This window comes from Pristiophorus japonicus, chromosome 14, assembly GCF_044704955.1.
Source record: "Pristiophorus japonicus isolate sPriJap1 chromosome 14, sPriJap1.hap1, whole genome shotgun sequence".
NCBI classification, from domain to species: Eukaryota; Metazoa; Chordata; class Chondrichthyes; family Pristiophoridae; genus Pristiophorus; species Pristiophorus japonicus.
In genome coordinates, this window is record NC_091990.1 from 12,380,056 (window position 1) to 12,397,834 (window position 17,779).

Genomic DNA, 17,779 nt, shown 5'->3' on the forward strand with positions numbered 1-17,779 from the left:
AAGCAGATGGGGCCTTGGTTTAACGTCTCATCTGAAAGACGACATCTCCGACAGTGCAGCACTCCCTCAGCACTGCGCTGGAGTATCAGCCTAGATTTTAGTGCTGAAGTCTTTGGAGTGGGACTTTAACCCACAACCTTCTGACTCAGATGAGGGTACTACCCACTAAGCCACAGCTGACACTATGTTGAACTTGTTTTCCAGTTAAATAAAGTCCCAACACTGAATAATAAATGAAACGTTTTGAGGTTTGAAACAGTTTTAGATGAGGCAGCATTTAGCAGGATCAGATTACAAACTCCATCTTGCCCGACTTTCTGCACCTGCATTGCAACATCGATATAGTCCTTATCTCGCTGCGAGGGAACCTTCTCCAGATTACCTGTTCAGATTGATATATTACAATCCATTCATTATTGAAACCAAGGCACAGTGCAACGCTGTGGAGCAAAAATTGATACCACAGAAACTATAGCTTTACTGGCGACACACAGGTGTTGAAATGTTCCAAGAATTCAGCCGGTTTGCAAATTCTCCAGAGACAACAATGCTTCTTTAACATGACCCCACTTCCTTAAAATATGTCCTTTAATTGTTATCAACTGACTCTCATTTCCTTCGCATCCCAGTTATCGATGGGACTTTGAGCTCACCGAACCGGTCGCTGAGCAGAAATGCAAATTTTAAGAAAAGCAGATAAACAAACAGTGCACGTCCAGAGTCAGCGGGGGGAGAAATCCGCATCGCCTGCGCCTCCTGTCAGCAGGCGTAAACGATTTCTCACCCGGGGCGCGGAGTCCGCCTCGCGTGAAATTCCGCGGGAGTTAGCGCACGTGCAAACCAGCAGCGCCCCGGATGAAGTCATCAGCGCGCGCAGCCACCCGCTTTCGCTCCAGAGCGAAAATCCAGTCGCGTCCCGTTGAGGCATCCGCCGGCGATGTCTGCGGCAGCCTCGCGGGTTGCGAACAGGGTTGCCCTCCGCTCGCGGGGCGAAAATTAAAGGGAAGGTGCGCGCCGCCATTTTATTTCCACGGTCAACTCACCGGTCGCGGCCTGGCCTTGTCTCACGGGGTCCGTGCCGCCATGGTGCAGCCCAGCGCTCCACTCCTGTGCCAGGCTGCTGCCACAGCACCCCGGATCCCCAGTGGAGGAATGGTGACCCCCCTCGCCCCATTGCAGAGCTCGCAGCGTGCCCGCCCCTTCAACGGTAGGGGAGGGCCCTGTGCCCCCGCCAGCGTTCCGTGGCGCTATGCATAGCGCTGGTAATTTCCTCACAGTTAGCGCCCCCAGTGGAAGTGGAGTGCGTGACATTGCGCTCCACTTCCACTCGGGAACGCTAACCTCAATTTCGGGGCGGGACTTCCGCGCCGGTACAGGAAGCCCCGGTTAACGCCCCCAAACGGGGCACGACCGAATTTTGACCCCAATGTGTCGGTCAGACTGACCCAAGAGTATTGGGAGCTGTAGCCGCTTTGTGGTGGGGGAGAAAGGAGGAAGAAATTAACATTTCAAACCGAGCTCAACATTGTCATCGCTCTTCTGGTGGCATTTTTTTTTAAACCAATTAAACAAAACTCAGAGCTTTCACAGTGTAATGTCGGCACCTGTGAGTGTGCACAGAGGTTTGTGGAGCTGTTGAGTTGGGAGTGGCTTAGCTAGTCACGTGATGTTCACAAGACTCAATAAAACCCCAGGTCAGTTGGGTTCGGGGGAATCCACGATGAGGCACGTGGTTGTGAGCCTGGTGGATGAACTGGGAATGTGTCGTGTGATTGTTTAACCTTTGTTAATAAGAACATAAGAAATAGGAGCCGGAGTAGGCCATACGGTCCCTCGAGCCTGCTCCGCCATTCAATAAGATCATGGCTGATCTGATCATGGACTCAGCTCCATTTCCCCACCTGCTCCCCATAACCTCTTATCATTTAAGAAATTGTCTATTTCTGTCTTAAATTTATTCAATGTGCCAGCTTCCTCAGCTCTCTGAGGCATTGAATTCCACAGATTTACAACCCTCAGAAGAAATTTCTCCTCATCTTTGTTTTAAATAGGCAGCCCCTTATTCTAAGATCATGCCCTCTAGTTCTAGTCTCCCCCATCAGTGGAAACATCCTCTCTGCATCCACCTTGTCAAGCCCCCTCATAATCTTACATGTTTCGATAAGATCACCTCTCATTCTTCTGAATTCCAGTGAGTAGAGGCCCAAACTACTCAACCTTTCCTCATAAGTCAACCCCCTCATCTCCGGAATCAACCTAGTGAACCTTCTCTGAACTGCCTCCAAAGCAAGTATATCCTTTCGTAAATATGGAAACCAAAACTGCACGCAATATTCCAGGTGTGGCCTCACCAATACTTTGTATAGCTAGCTGTAGCAAGACTTCCCTGCTTTTATACTCCATCCCCTTTGCAATAAAGGCCAAGATATCATTGGCCTTCCTAATCACTTGCTGTACCTACATACTATTTGTTACACTCAATAAATGGTCAGACTGAGTTCTGTGTAATGAGCAAGTGTGACCTTAGCTCCTTTATTAAGGTTCCAGAGTGCAGGTACCTCGTGGGTGGCCTGCTTATATACTGTGCTCCCAAGGGATGCTGGGATCCCTTGTGACTCCAACAGATAGGCCCTCTGGTGAACAGGTGTGATGCAGGTTACAAGAGGTGAAATATATAACATCACTCCCCCGTGAAGTCAACAGTACACTTATTTACAAGGAGACACGATTTGGGGCTTTGCGCTCCCTTGTCGATCGTCTCGGTACAAATGCTGGTGTGGGGGAGTTGGTCAGTTCTTCACTGGGCTGTTGGGCAGCCAGCCTTGCCGGGCTGCTGGGGTTGATGAGTTCGGTTTTGTGGTCAACTGTGATGTCAGTTGCCACTTGTGTGTGTGTGTTGGAGGGTCAAAGTTGGTGGTGTCTTCTTCAGGTTGTACATAGCTGTTGGTGAACCGCAATTTGATTTGGTCCAAGTATTTTCTGTGCGTTTGTCCATTGGTCAGTTTGACCTGAAACACCCTACTCCCCTCTTTGGCTGTGACCGTGCCAGCGAGCCATTTGGGACCATGTCCATAATTGAGCACAAACACAGGATCATTGATCTCAATATCGCGTGACAAATTTGCGCGGTCATGATACGCACTTTGTTGATGCCGCTTGTCCTCCAAGTGATCATGTAGATCAGGGTGGACAAGAGAGAGCCTTGTTTTAAGCGCCCTTTTCATGAGCAGCTCAGCTGGAGGAATCCCGGTGAGTGTGTGGGATCTGGTGCGATAGTTGAGCAGTACTCGGGACAACCAGGTCTGCAGGGAGCCATCCGACACGCGTATCAAGCTTTACTTGATGGTCTAAACTACCCGTTCTGCCTGGCCATTGGATGCGGGCTTGAACGGGGCAGATGTGACATGTTTGATCCCGTTGCCAGTCATGAATTCTTTGAATTCAGCACTGGTGAAGCACGGCCCATTGTCGCTGACTAGGACATCAGGCAAGCCATGAATGGCAAACATGGCTTGTAGGCTTTCAATGGTGGCCATGGATGTGCTTATGGACATTATTGCACATTCAATCCATTTTGAGTAAGCGTCCACGACAACCAAAAACATTTTGCCTAGGAATGGGCCCCGCATAGTCTACATGGATCCTCAACCACTGTTTGAATGGCCATGACCACAAACTTAGCGGTGCCACGCTGGGTGCATTGCTCAACTGAGAGCAAGTGTTGCACTGGCGCACACATGATTTTAGATCGCGGTCGATGCCCGGCCACCACACGCGAGATCTGGCTCTGGCTTTCATCATTACGATGTCTGGGTGGGTGTTGTGCAGTTCGCAAATAAATGTGTCTCTGCCCCACAAAAGACGGTCCGCCTGCAGGGACAGCTCATCTTTGCGTCTGTGGAACGGCTTAATCGCTTCCTGCATCTCCACTGGGACACTGGACCAGCTCCCTTGGAAGAGACAGTTTTTTTTTTTACCAGGGACAGTGAAGGATCCCGGCTGGTTCAGATCCTGATCTGGCGGGCCGTAACGGGGGAATTTCTCGTTTTCAAATGCATCAATGACCATGAGCAAGTCCGCTGGCTGTGCAATTTCCACCCCGGTGGTGGACAATGGTAGCCGACAGAGCATCTGCACAGTTTTCTGTGCCTGGTCTTTGGCGAATTACATAGTTGTATGCTGACAGCGTGAGCGCCTATCTTTGGATGCAGGCAGAGGCATTGGTATTAATCCCTTTGCTCTCCGAAAATAGTGATATGAGCGGCTTGTGGTCAGTTTCAGCTTGAACTTGAGGCCAAATAAGTACTGGTGCATTTTATTTACCCCGTAAATACACGCTAAAGCCTCTTTTTCAACCATGCTGTAAGCCCTTTCAGCCTTGGACAAATTCCCGGATGCATACACAACTGGTTGCAAAATTCCCGATTCATTAGCCCGTTATAATACACACCCGATCCCGTATGACGACGCATCGCAAGCTAACACCAATCATTTACCTGGTTTATACAGGACAAGCAGTTTGTTAGAACACAATAAGTTTCTGGCTTTCTTAAAGGCAGCCTCTTGTGAATTCCCCCGTACCCAGCTGTCTCCCTTGCGCAGTAGCGCATGTAGGGGTTCTAGCAGGGTGTTTAACCCAGGTAGGAAATTACCAAATAGTTAAGGAGTCCCAGGAACGACCGCAGCTCTGTAACGTTCTGTGGTCGCGGCGCGTTCTTGATGGCCTCCGTCTTGGCGTCGGTGGGTCTGATGCCGTCTGCTACGATTCTCCTCGCTAAGAATTCGACGTACTGTGCCAGGACAACACACTTCGAGCGTTTCAACCTGAGCCCCACACGATCCAACCGACTAAGAACCTCCTCCAGATTCTTCAAGTGCTCCAAGGTGTCCAGACCAGTAACCAATGTGTCATCCTGGAAGACCACTGCACAAGGCTCTCCATGTTCCGAATCCTGAACAGGCACCGGTTGTAGATGAACAGACCTTTGTGCGCGTTTGATGCAGGTGAGGCCTTTCGAAGACTCCTCCAGCTCCTGCGTCATGTAGGCCGAGGTCAGGTCCAGCTTGGTGAACGTCTTCCCTCCAGCCAGGGTCACGAATAGATCTTCAGCCTTGGCTAGCTGGTACTGATCCTGCAGCGAAAAACGGTTAATCGTTATTTTATAGTCCCCGCAAATTCAACCATATCGTCCTCCTTGAGTACCGGAACAATCGAACTGACCCAGTCGTTGAATTCCACCGGCGCGATGATGCCTTCACGTTGCAGCCTGTCCAGCTCAATTTCCACTTTTTCACGCATCATGTACGGTACCGCCTGAGCCTTGTGGTGGATGGGTCATGTACCGGGAACCAAATGGATCTGCACTTACGCCCCCGAAAAGTTTCCAATGCCTGGCTCGAATAACAAAGGGAACTTGCTTAGAACCTGGGTACATGCGGTATCGCCGATGGACGAAAGCGCTCGGATGTCGTCCCAGTTCCAGCAGATTTTCCCCAACCAGCTTCTGCCAAACAACATGGGGCCATCCGCTGGTACAATCCACAGCGGGAGTTCATGTACTGCTCCGTCGTAGGAGACTTTGACTTCAGCACTGCCAATTACAAGGATTAGTTCCTTGGTGCAAGAACTTAGTTTGGTGTGAATGGGGCTGAGCTTGTGCCTGTGTGCCTTCTTCCCCCACAGCCTGTCGAAGGCCATTTTACTCATTATGGACTGACTTGCTCCAGTGTCCAGCTCCATAGACACTGGAATACCACTCAGTTCAAATTTCAACATTATTGGTGGGCATTTCGTCGTGAACTTGTGTACCCCGTACACTTCTGCCTCCTCAGTACGAGTTTGCAATTCCGTCTGATCCACTGTGGATCGATCTTCCTCTGCAACGTGGTGGTTTGCAGAGTTTGCAGCTCGCCTGCACATTCGTTGGAGGTGTCCCATTGTTCTGCAGTCATTGCGCGCATAGTGTTTAAAGTGGCATTGATGGGGTCGATGATCACCCCCGCAGCGCCAACAGGGTGTTAACTGCCTCACATTAACAGATGATGGCGGACTCTGGGTCAATTGAGGTCGGGCCACAGCAGCCGGCGTGTACATTCTGCCCTGTACATTTCTGCTCAAAACCAACGTTACTTTATGCACAGTACTGGCTAAAACTTCTTTGTTCTGCGAAACCTGCTTGGTGTTGTCGCTGGTGGACATAAATGCCTAGGCTATCACTATGGCTTTACTCAGATTCGGAGTTTCTACAGTCAACAGTTTGCGAAGAATTGTCTCATGTTCGATGCCTAGTACAAAAAAGTCTGAGCATTTTTTCTAGGAATCCCTCAAGCTCTCAATGTCTTGCAAGGCACCTTAGTTCGACGACGTAGCTCGCCACTTACTGGCCCTCTGATCGTTGACACGTGTAGAACTGATATCTCACCAGCAAAATGCTTTCCTTAGGATGTGGTGCTCCGGGACCAGTGTACACAATTCTTTGTAGGATTTCTCTGCTGGTTTTGCCGGGGCCAGGAGATTCTTCATGAGGCCATAGGTTGTTGCTCCACAGACAGTAAGGAGGATCACCCTTCGTTTGGTCGTGTTCTCGTCCCCTTCCAGCTCATTGGCCACGAAGTATTGGTCGAGTCTCTCCACGAAGGCCTCCCAATTGTCCCCCTCTGAGAACTTCTCCAGGATGCCGACTGTTCTTTGCATTTCCGCGCGGTTGTTCGTTACCTCGTTACACTCATAATAAATGGTCAGACTGAGTACTATGTGTAATGAGCAAGTGTGACCTTAGCTCCTTTATTAAGGTTCCAGAGTGCAGGTACCTCGTGGATGACCTGCTTATATACTGTGCTCCCAAGGGATGCTGGGATCCCTTGGGTCTCCAACAGGTAGGCCCTCTGGTGGACAGGTGTGATGCAGGTTACAAGGGGTGAAATACATAACACGATCCTTTTGTGTTTCATGCACAAGTACCCCCAGGTCCCGCTGTACTGCGGCACTTTGCAATCTTTCTCCATTTAAATAATAACTTGCTCTTTGATTTTTTTTCTGCCAAGATCTCACACTTTCCAACATTATACTCTATCTGCCAAATTTTTGCCCACTCATTTAGCCTGTCTATGTCCTTTTGCAGATTTTTTGTGTCCTCCTCACACATTGGTTTATTGATGGGAGGAAAAGCAACTAGTTCTTAGCAATATGTTGCTATGAATTCTTAAGCAAAGAACCCATGAAGCAAATACATTACACACAGCCAGAGATAAACCCAGGTACGTCCAGGGACAAATTAAAATAATTTGAATGATACAGAATCTCTCTTTACAAGAGAAAAACATGTCAGCCCAAAAGATCAGGAAATGTGTTTGCAGTAAGCAAATCCTGTTGCATTCTCCACCCATGACACATCAGAACCCAACACCAGAACCTATTGTTCTGGCGAAAGGTCATGGACCTGAAACGTTAACTCGGTTTCTCTCTCCACAGATGCTGTCTGACCTGTTGAGTATTTCCTGCATTTTCTGTTTTTGTTTCAGATTTCCAACATCCCGCAGTATTTTGCATTTGTATCTTTGTCTGTTTTAGTTTATTCAAATAGACATTTTCTACCGTGTGTGACCTCCTATGCTGTGTGCTGGCAGGAGGCAAGTGTGAACCAGGGAAGAGAGTTTCACAGCCTCTACCAGCCCTGGAGAAAGGGGTTAAATATTAACCAAAATGCTAAACCTGATCGATTCTTCCTCCTTCTGTTGGGCGATCACAGAGCTGGATGTTTGTACACCTGAAAAAGGAGAAGGCAATTCAGAAACATGCCTATTCTGCAAGCCCTGTTTAATTCATTCACATCACTGAACCGTGTGAAGATCCACACACAGCACCAGATAACAATGTCTTCAATGTCTTCACAAAGACATTTCAGACACACTTGTATGTGGGGTGGAATGTGTTTATAATAACAGTATAGGTGATACAAGTCAGAAATCGCTTCATCTCGCTCTCTACTGGGCCTTCTATACACAAATTCACTCTTCTCTTCCCCCAGGGAAGATACGACAGTCACTAATAAATCCAATGGGGAGTTCAGGAGAAACTCCTTTACCCAAAGAGTGGTGAGAATGTGGAACTTGCTAACACAAGGAGTAGTTGAAGCGAATAGTATAGACCAATTTAAAGGGGAAGCTAGATAAGCACATGAGGGAGAAAGGAGTAGAGGATATGTTGATGGGGTTAAAAACATTGAAACCAGGTGCAGGAGCTGGCCATTCGGCCCTTCGAGCCTGCACCACCATTCAATATGATTATGGCTGATCATGCGACTTTAGTACCCCATTCCTGCCTTCTCTCCATACCCCCTGATCCTTTAGCCTCAAGGGCCACATCTAATTCCCTTTTGAATATATCTAACAAACTGGACTCAACAACTTTGTGGTGGAGAATTCCATAGGTTCACAATTCTCTGGGTGAAAAGGTTTCTCTCATCACAGTCCTAAATGGCTTACCCCTTATCCTTAGACTGTGACCCCTGGTTCTGGACTTCCCCAACATCGGGAACATCCTTCCTGCATCTAACCTGTCCAATCCTGTCAGAATTTTATATGCTTCTATGAGATCCTCTCATTCTTCTAAATTCCAGTGAATAGAAGCCTAGTCGACCCAGTCTTTCTTCATATGTCAGTCCTGCCATCCCGGGAATCAGTCTGGTGAACCTTCGTTGCATTTCCTCAATAGCAAGAATGTCCTTCCTCAGATTAGGAGACCAAAACTGTACACAGTATTTCAGGTGTGGTCTCGCCAAGGCCCTGTACAACTGCAGCAAGACCTCCCTGCTCCTGTACTCAAATCCCCTAGCTATTAAGGCCAGCATGCAACTTGCTTTCTTTACTGCCTGCTGTACCTGCATGCCAACCTTCAATGGCTGATGTACCATGACACCCAGGTCTCGTTGCACCTCCCCTTTTACTCATCTGTCACCATTCAGATAGTAATTAGATGATGTAGGGTGTGAGGAGGTTCGCGTGGACCAGTGAGGCCGAATGGCCTGACCCTGTGATGCATGTTCTATGCAGGGTGGAGAAAGCGCCAGCCCCATCTTCTGACAAAGCCAAGACCTCAGGAATGCCACACTACCCACCACAAAAACCAGGAATTGGGATGCCACTGGACTAGTTCATTGGCTAAGAGAGGTTTTACTGGAACAAAAGTCTTAAGTTGCACTCAACTCAGAGTCAAATACCATTTCTGAGTCCTTTGTACTATATTTATTCAGTTTTACACAGGTTACACATGAGATTCCAACCTAAGCATGACTTGGCACAATGTGAACACACCGTGTGAAATAGCTTTTACTGGGATTTTACCATCAGCTCGTCTCTGAACAGTAGCAACATTTCCCTACTTACTTCCCAACATTGTCAGATCAGTTTAAGATTAAAAATGCAATTTCCAAATAAAACCCTGCATTGCTATAGCGTCTTTCACATCTTTAGGACATCCTAAAATGTTCCACTACCAATGAAGTTCTTTTGAAGTACAGTGGCTATTGTTTAGGCAAATGCAGCCTCAAATTGCTGCACAGCAAGGTCCCACAAAAATCAATGAGATCAATAGCCATTTAATCTGTTTTATTGGTGTTGATTGAGGGATAAATGTTGGGCCGGACACCACAAGGTGGTGATGAAATAAAACTATCAACTTCAGCCTGTGCCAAGACAAACCCACTCCTGGCTGGCCTCCCACATTCTACCTCACGTAAACTTTGTGATCCAAAACTCTGCAGCCCGTGTCCTAACTCGCACCAAGTCCCGCTCACCCATCACCCCTGTGCTCGCTGCCCCGTGTCCTAACTCGCACCAAGTCCCGCTCACCCCTGTGCTCGCTGACCTACATTGGCTCCCAGTTAAGCAAGCAACATCTCGATTTCAAAATTCTCATCCTTGCCCCTCCCTATCTCTGTAATCTCCTCCAGCCCCACACCCCTCCAAGATGTCTGCGCTCCTCTAATTCTGTCCTCTTGAGCATCCCGGATTATAATCGCTCAACCATTGGTGGCCGTGCCTTCTGTTGCCTGGGTCCCAAGCTCTGGAACTCCCTCCCTAAACCTCTCCGCCTCTCTACCTCTCTTTCCTCCTTCAAGACGCTCCTTAAAACTTACCTCTTTGACCAAACCGAAGGTCATCTGCCCTACTATCTCCTTATGTGGCTCAGTGTCAATTTTTTTCTCTTATAACACTCCTGTGAAGCGCCTTGGGATGTTTTACTACGTTAAAGGTGCTATTTAAATACAAGTTGCTGCTGCTGTTGCTGTGAGAGTGGAACATATCCACCAACACCTGGGAGACCCTGGCCAAAGACCGCCCTAAGTGGAGGAAGTGCATCCGGGAGGGCGCTGAGCACCTCGAGTCTCATCGCCGAGAGCATGCAGAAATCAAGCGCAGGCAGCGGAAGGACCGTGTGGCAAACCAGACTCCCCACCCTCCCTTTCCCTCAACCACTGTCTGCCCCACCTGTGACAGAGACTGTAATTCCCATATTGGACTGTACAGTCACCTGAGAACTCACTTTTAGAGTGGAAGCAAGTCTTCCTCGATTTCGAGGGACTGCCTATGATGATGATGTTGTTGAAGAATATACATAATGGATCTGAAATTGCGTTCGGAGGCTTCCCGCGGGCGGATGCCTCCGAATTGCAATTAAAATCCGTACTTCCCGATGGCCCTAGACCGAAGAAGACTCACGCTCCTGGCTCTATGCGTGCGCCTGTGTAAAGGCCCATGTATCCCAGGGGATTCCCATTATGCTTATGGGGATTCCATTTACATACGGAATCCCCAGAAGCATATTAGGAATCCCCTTTAAAAAAAACATTTTCACACAACCTAAATGAAAAATAAATCATTTTTTAAAAATGTTAATATAAATGTAAACATTTTTCAAGGGGCCAAAAATAACCTAAGCCAAGTTAAGGTTTTTGAATGTTCAAACGCTTAATTTTAACATTTATTTAAACTCTTACGCTGGTAAAAGGCGGCCCAACGCTTGCTTTTACCAGGTGTTGGAGTTCCATGGGCATTCGCGGGGCAAATAGCCCAACTCTCCGCCAGCAAATGTCCATTTCCCGGGGATGCGGATGATCCGTCGAGCTGAAACTTGACAGACAGCAAGTTGCGGGTGTTCACGCATGCGGATCGCACGCAGAGACCCGGATCGTGCGCATGCAGTCGTAGGCCCCGTAAACTCCGGGCCATTACATTCCACACCCACCTGCCCCTCCCAGCTGCTGCAGTGCATCTCATTGTAGAGTGTGTCTGAAGAGAGGGTTGTGGAGTTTAGAATAATGCCGTGCCAATATCCCATCCTTGTAGGGATAGAGCGTGGTTCTCAAATCCCACACTGCGATAGGCGTTCAAGAAAGATTCCATTTCAATCACAGTATGCCCAAGCTCTGGGATCACATCAACAAGAAAAGCAACTTCTGTGCTGCCTTTGAGCAAGTCTGCTTCTTATTAGATAAAACAAAACAAAAAAGCCACACTGGAAATGGGTGCTATTAAGTCCTTTGCTACTTATTAAACAAGATTTATGTATCAAGGCACAATGCCTGCTTGGCACGGAATGAGACACATTAGTACAGAATTCAGGCACTTTGCACAGGAGAGAAGCAACCTCAAAGATCATATTTCAATGAACTCCACAACCGACGTAAGGCCGATGAAACCAGGTACAATAATTTGCTGACAATCTTGAACAACTATATAATTGAGAAGCTGGGGATTAGCTTGTGACCAGGCTCCCATCAATGCTTTGGCAGTTTCAACATCCCATCCACCTTTCTCTCCTGTTAACGTGCTGTAACTATTGACATTTGTCAATTCATGCTTCTTTGTTACTAAAGCTTTAACGTATGGTATTTAAATGAAGTTTTTTCACGTCACTGATTAAACCTCATGGTGGTTACAGTCCCACAGCGTTTAGCGAATCGCTGATAAAATTGGCAACATTGCCCTCGAGAGGAGGTGGTATTAATTACAACTTACCGCATGTTGCCGATTTATTCACCCTGCTCATGATTTAACAGCTTTTTTAAAAAGTATCTTGGCAAACATCAACTGCAGATACATTAACGTCTAGTACGGTCATGCACCATCATCATAGGCAGTCCCTCGGAATCGAGGAAGACTTGCTTCCACTCTAAAAGTGAATTCTCAGGTGACTGAACAGTCCAATACAGTCTCTGTCACAGGTGGGGCAGACAGTGTTTGGAGGAAAGGGTGGGTGGGACTGGTTTGCCGCACGCTCCTTCCGCTGCCTGCGTTTGGTTTCTGCATGCTCTCGGCGACGAGACTCGAGGTGTTCAGCGCCCTCCCGGATGCTCTTCCTCCACTTAGGGCGGTCTTTGGCCAGGGACTCCCAGGTGTCGGTGGGGATGTTGCATTTTATCAGGGAGGCTTTGAGGGTGCCCTTGAAACTTTTCCTCTGCTCACCTGGGGCTCGCTTGCCGTGTAGGAGTTCCGAGTAGAGTGCTTGCTTTGGGAGCTGTGTGTCAGGCATGCGAACAATGTGGTTCGCCCAAAGCGGTGCGGTCAGTGCTTCGATGCTGGGGATGTTGGCCTGATCGAGAACACTGATGTTGCTGCGTCTGTCCTCCCAGGGGATTTGCAGGATCTTGCGGAAACATCGTTGGTGGTATTTCTCCAGCGATTTGAGGTGTCTACTGTATATGGTCCACGTCATGTACTGACCTTAATTCAGTTGAAGTAACACATCGAACACACCAGGAGTACAAAGTATCCAGGTCTGAAGTGTCAAGCTCATAGCCAGTCACCAATCACTTAGCACCTTGAAATCTAGCAATGTCAACGTCCCTTATAACAACATAAAAAGATTTCCCCTCAGCTCTATGTTTACAATTTTGTCAGTAAGCCTGATATTTAGCATTACATCGAAAGTACAACACAGAAACAGGCCGTTCGGCCCAACTGATTCATGCTGGTGCTTAGCTCCACACCAGCCTCCTCTCACTTTTCCTCAACTCTTTTCCCCCCCCCCCCCCCCATTCAGCATAACCACGTATTCCTTTCTCCCTCGTGTGTTTATCCAGCTTCCCCTTAAATGCATCTGTGCTATGTGCCTCAACTACTCCCTGTGGTAGCGAGTTCCACATTCTCACCACTCTCTGGGTAAAGATGTTTCTCCCGAGTTCCCTATTGGATTTATTGATGACTGGCTGATTATATCATGACCCCTAGTCCTGGACTCCTCCACCAATGGAAACTACCTCTCCACGCCCACCCTATCAAACCCTTCCATAATCTCAAAGGCCTCCATCAGGTCATCCCTCAGCCCACTCTTTTCCAAAAATAGAAGTGAAAAGTTTTCTATTTCTGCTTCTGATATAATCAGAGAACAGAGTCACTGGATGTGATATTTATTGAACTGTTGGTGGACACCGCTGGGCACGAACAATGCAGTCACTTGTATGTTGCTGGATCAGGTTGGTCTATCTGAGGACGATACTCAATTAGGTGCTCATGGTGGCTTTTTTTATTCCACTCAAATATGCTCGTTGGCACATAGATAGAAACCCATCTTTATAGATAGGAGTTCCTATGTGCACAGGAAAATCCATCTTCAAATGTGATCTACACAAGAACTGCTCTCTTGGTAGATGCAAATACCTTAGTTCAAGAGCAATGGGCCTATACATGGTCTGCAGGCTGGTTTCTCCCCTCCCCCACCTCCTAATATAACTGAACAATGCTAATTTTCCATACCTCTTTTTAAGCTGTGTTTCACTGTACCCATGAACATTTTGGTTAAAAAAAACCCAAGAAATTAGAGTCCAACAAATGGTTAGTGTAGCTAAACAGCCCCAGAGAAGACAATTAGTGGATACATTATTCATTACATTTACCTGCTTACAAGAAACCACCTGCACTGCAGGCAAGAATGAGATACAGTTAGAATTATTAGTGCTACAGTTCTGTAATGTTAAGAATCTCTAAGAATCAAGGTATGGAGTAATTTTTCAAAAGGGGATCCTACTTTCATACAACAGCCTTACCGCCGCAGTACAGATCAGACAAGTACCACATTGTGAAGCAAACTATGAAATATTCTTTACATCACTAACAAACACACTCTACAAGATGGCTCCAACACAGAAACTATCCTGTGACCTTGCCACATGATCCTTTATTATTTACATCAGTAGTAGAGGAGATGGGGGAGATGGGATCCGAAATCTTTTCATAATACAAAGTAAGGAAACGGAACATTCTAAGTTTGTAAACTACTGAAGTCCTCAAGGTTTTAGTAAATTCTAATGTTTCCAGAACATTCCTGAGATTGAACAGAGGATGAGACATCATTTAGTTTTAATCAATAAGCAGAAATGAGGTAGGCAGAGTAACGATTGCATAGACATTGCAATTTTCCATAAAATATTATATAAATTTCTATAAAATTCCATAAAATAAAATATACTTAACACAGGGCATTATTGTTTAGCAACTTTGTTCTCGATGGCAAATTCTGTGCCGGGGCACAGTCTAGATTTATCAGTGCGTCTGTCAGCACTATGTTTCACACAATGTATGTGTTTTGTGGTCTGGACTCCCAGTATTACACCATCAGGCAGGCCCAGCTCGAAAACAAAGCCCAATGGATTTTTCCATATGACTTTTAACCCTATTACTTAAATTGAAACAATATAAAACTTTTTATTTTACAGAAAGTTATTTTTGATTAGTGCGATCCATCTGTACTCTTCCTGCCCGTGGTCATACTGCATATGATCATTCAAACTGCTCAATAGACCTTCATCCTTCAATTTCTTTCATTTTTAAGATACACAAATTTCCTTGAAATTGAACAAAAGGTTCACTTACTTTATTAAACTTTCTCCTCACGTGCTATGTTGTCCTTGGAAGCATCAGTCAGCTTGGTTGGCCCGGGTTAGTAACTGGACGATGCACATGAAAGCTGCTGGATTATTGTAACGACTCAACTGGTCCACTCATTTCCTTCAGGGACGAGACCCTGCCAGTCCCACCTAGTCTGGTCTACGCAGGACTCCAACACTCTCCGAAATGGCTCAGAAATCCAGTCCATTATGCAATTGACCTCCACCGCTTTAGGAGCAGGAGGCGGCCACTCAGCTCCTCGGGCCTGCTCCACCATTCAATTAGATCATGGCTGATCTGCACCTCAACTTCATTTTCCCAGCTTTGCTCCATCTCTCTCGATACCTTTACCTAAAGAAAATCCATCTAGCTCACAGTCACAAAAGTTCCAATAGTCCAAGCAGCCACTGTCTATTGAAGGAATGTTCTAGATTTCTACTAGCGGTTTGCACCTAAAAGACCCAGCTCTAATTTAAGATTATGTCCCCTTGTGCTCGACTCCCCCACCAGAGGAAATAATTTCTCTGTACCTTCCCCATCGAATCCTTGTAACATTTTAAACACCTCAATCAGATCACATCTCAATGTCTTATACTCAAGGGAATACAAGCTCAGTTTATGTAACCTCTCCTCCTGGATCATTCTGGTGAACCTGTGCTGCACCCACTCCAAGGCCTATAGATCCTTCCTGACTTGCGACGTCCAAGACGGAACGCAGTAATCCAGACTGGGTCTGACCAAGGCGGAGTACAACTGAAGCATAACGTCCTCCTCTTTTGTATTCCAGCCCTCTTGAGTTAAAGGCCAATGTTTCATTAGCCTTTTTGATTACTTCTTGCAGGCCTTCACGGGGCAACCCAAAATAGGTGATAACTGTGGCCTTGTCAGCATCACCTATAGCCCAGAGAACAAATTGACAACTCTTCAAAAAGCCATCAGAATCAGCTTTACAACCAATTCATTTCCCCCCTCCAGTAAACTCAACTCCTCTCGTGTGGGCTTTGGAGGCATGCATAAGTAGGAAGGCAGCACGCCAGTTAGCCAACAAGCAATCGACATCTGTAAAGACTAGACCATGTCCGACCACCACTTGATTTTGGGAACATCACAATTTAAGCCTAAATAACTCCTCTTTAGTCTACATTCTAGCTGGTCACCAGGAATGAGCAAGAGCAGTAATCCTGGCTAATTTTTCCCTTCTGTACCCAGAACACTGAACACCCTTATTGCTGCCCCAACTGAAAATCAATCAATTACAGTCTGGCCAAGATTGAAAAAAGGAGTGGTCCTTCGTGATGTGTACCATATTTGGTGCTTCAGGTGGGTTCAAGACCCACTTCAGAGGCTCAAGCACAAAAATCTAGGCTGACACTCCAGGGCAGTACTGAGGGAGCGCTGCAGTGTGGGAGGTGCCGTCTTACAGATGAGACATTAAACCGAGGCCTCGTCTGCTTTCTCGGGTGGAGGTAAAAGATCCCGTGGTACTATTTCGTACAAGAACAAGGGAGTTATCCCCGGTGTCCTGGCCAATATTTATCCCTCAACCAACATCACTAAACAGATTATCTGGTCAGTATCACATTGCTGCTTGTGGGAGTTTGCTGTGCACAAATTGGCAGCCACGTTTCCCACATTACAAGTGTGACTACACTCCAAAAGTACTTAAGTGGCTGTAAAGCACTTTGGGATGGCCCATGGTCATGAAAGGCGCGATATAAATGAAAGATTTTATTCATTCCTATCGTACTTGTTTGCAAGCACATCGAGTTGTCCCAGATATAATTTTCTTTGCTCCATTTTTCTGTTTCTCGCCTGAAGGCAGTAACTCCTGATCTGGTTTCACAAGTAGGAGTAGCCCGACAATACCTCAAACAATTGGCTATTTTCCAGGTGTGACTGTAGACAGTGAGCATTGGGAGGGTTGGTTACCGGTCTGTGGAGCTATCACAACCCAGCCTAATCCGGTCCTCATCAAAAGCTCTATGGGTGGATGTTCCCCGTGTTGCCGCCTCTGTTCGCGCCCCGGCGGGGCGGTAATGGCAGGGGGGATGGTTTCCGGGCAGGCAGACAGCTCCCTGCCGGGAAATTAGTTGCTGATTTTACGGGACACGGAGCAGCAGCGCCTGGGAGCCACCGGTTTCAATAGCGCATCGATGGACGCTGATCCTCTAGCGCCCCATAGTGGGACCGCCTGGAAAACCGTGAGTGCAGTAAGTAATGAACGAAGCAAGTTTGATTGTTGTGTTTATTTTTATCTTGGCAATTTATCCTAATGTGTGGTGGGGCAAGGTATTGGGAATGTTGTGTGTGATTTGTGATGTTTCTCCCCCCCCCCCCCCAGGGAGGCCTCTTCAGTAAAGGCGTTTCAGTTACTCAGCCGGCCTTGCGTCCTAAAAGGGACATGCAATGCCTCCCTTAGCGCTCTGCTGCAACTCAGGGCCCAGATGATAAATTTTGGGACGACAGGCGCAAACTTAACAGCAGCACAATCCTCGGCCAGTAAAGAAACCCCTGGTTAAACGTATATCCGGCTGGATGTTTGGTTCTGGTCATTTCGGGGCGGTAACTGACCAAAACTAAAAATCCAGCCCGATATACTTTTAACCAAAGGGTTTCTTAACAGCAGCACAATCCTTGGCCAGTCTTCCCATCCTTTTCCCGAAAATACCGAGACCGCGGCACATTCCGATCATCATTCTGACTCAGTACAGGAGCAGGATTTACCGCCGTGATGGTGCACGGTGTGTCAGAGGCCTGGCCATAGGAGACCTTAATCTTCGATCTGACATTGCCTCTACAGTATCACTTTCTAGACCATATCTATCCAATATTTAAACACAAAATATCTCTCCCCGCACTTGTTAAACTCACAAAGCTGCTCGGAAATGTAATT

At 47.1% G+C, this 17,779-nt stretch overlaps 1 protein-coding gene across 1 annotated transcript in view; it reads left to right on the forward strand.

Annotated features, from left to right (window-relative positions):
- The window catches only part of LOC139279718 (tumor necrosis factor alpha-induced protein 3-like), a 106,408-nt gene that overhangs the window by 85,636 nt on the left and 2,993 nt on the right, over positions 1 to 17,779 (forward strand). The window lies entirely within an intron of this gene.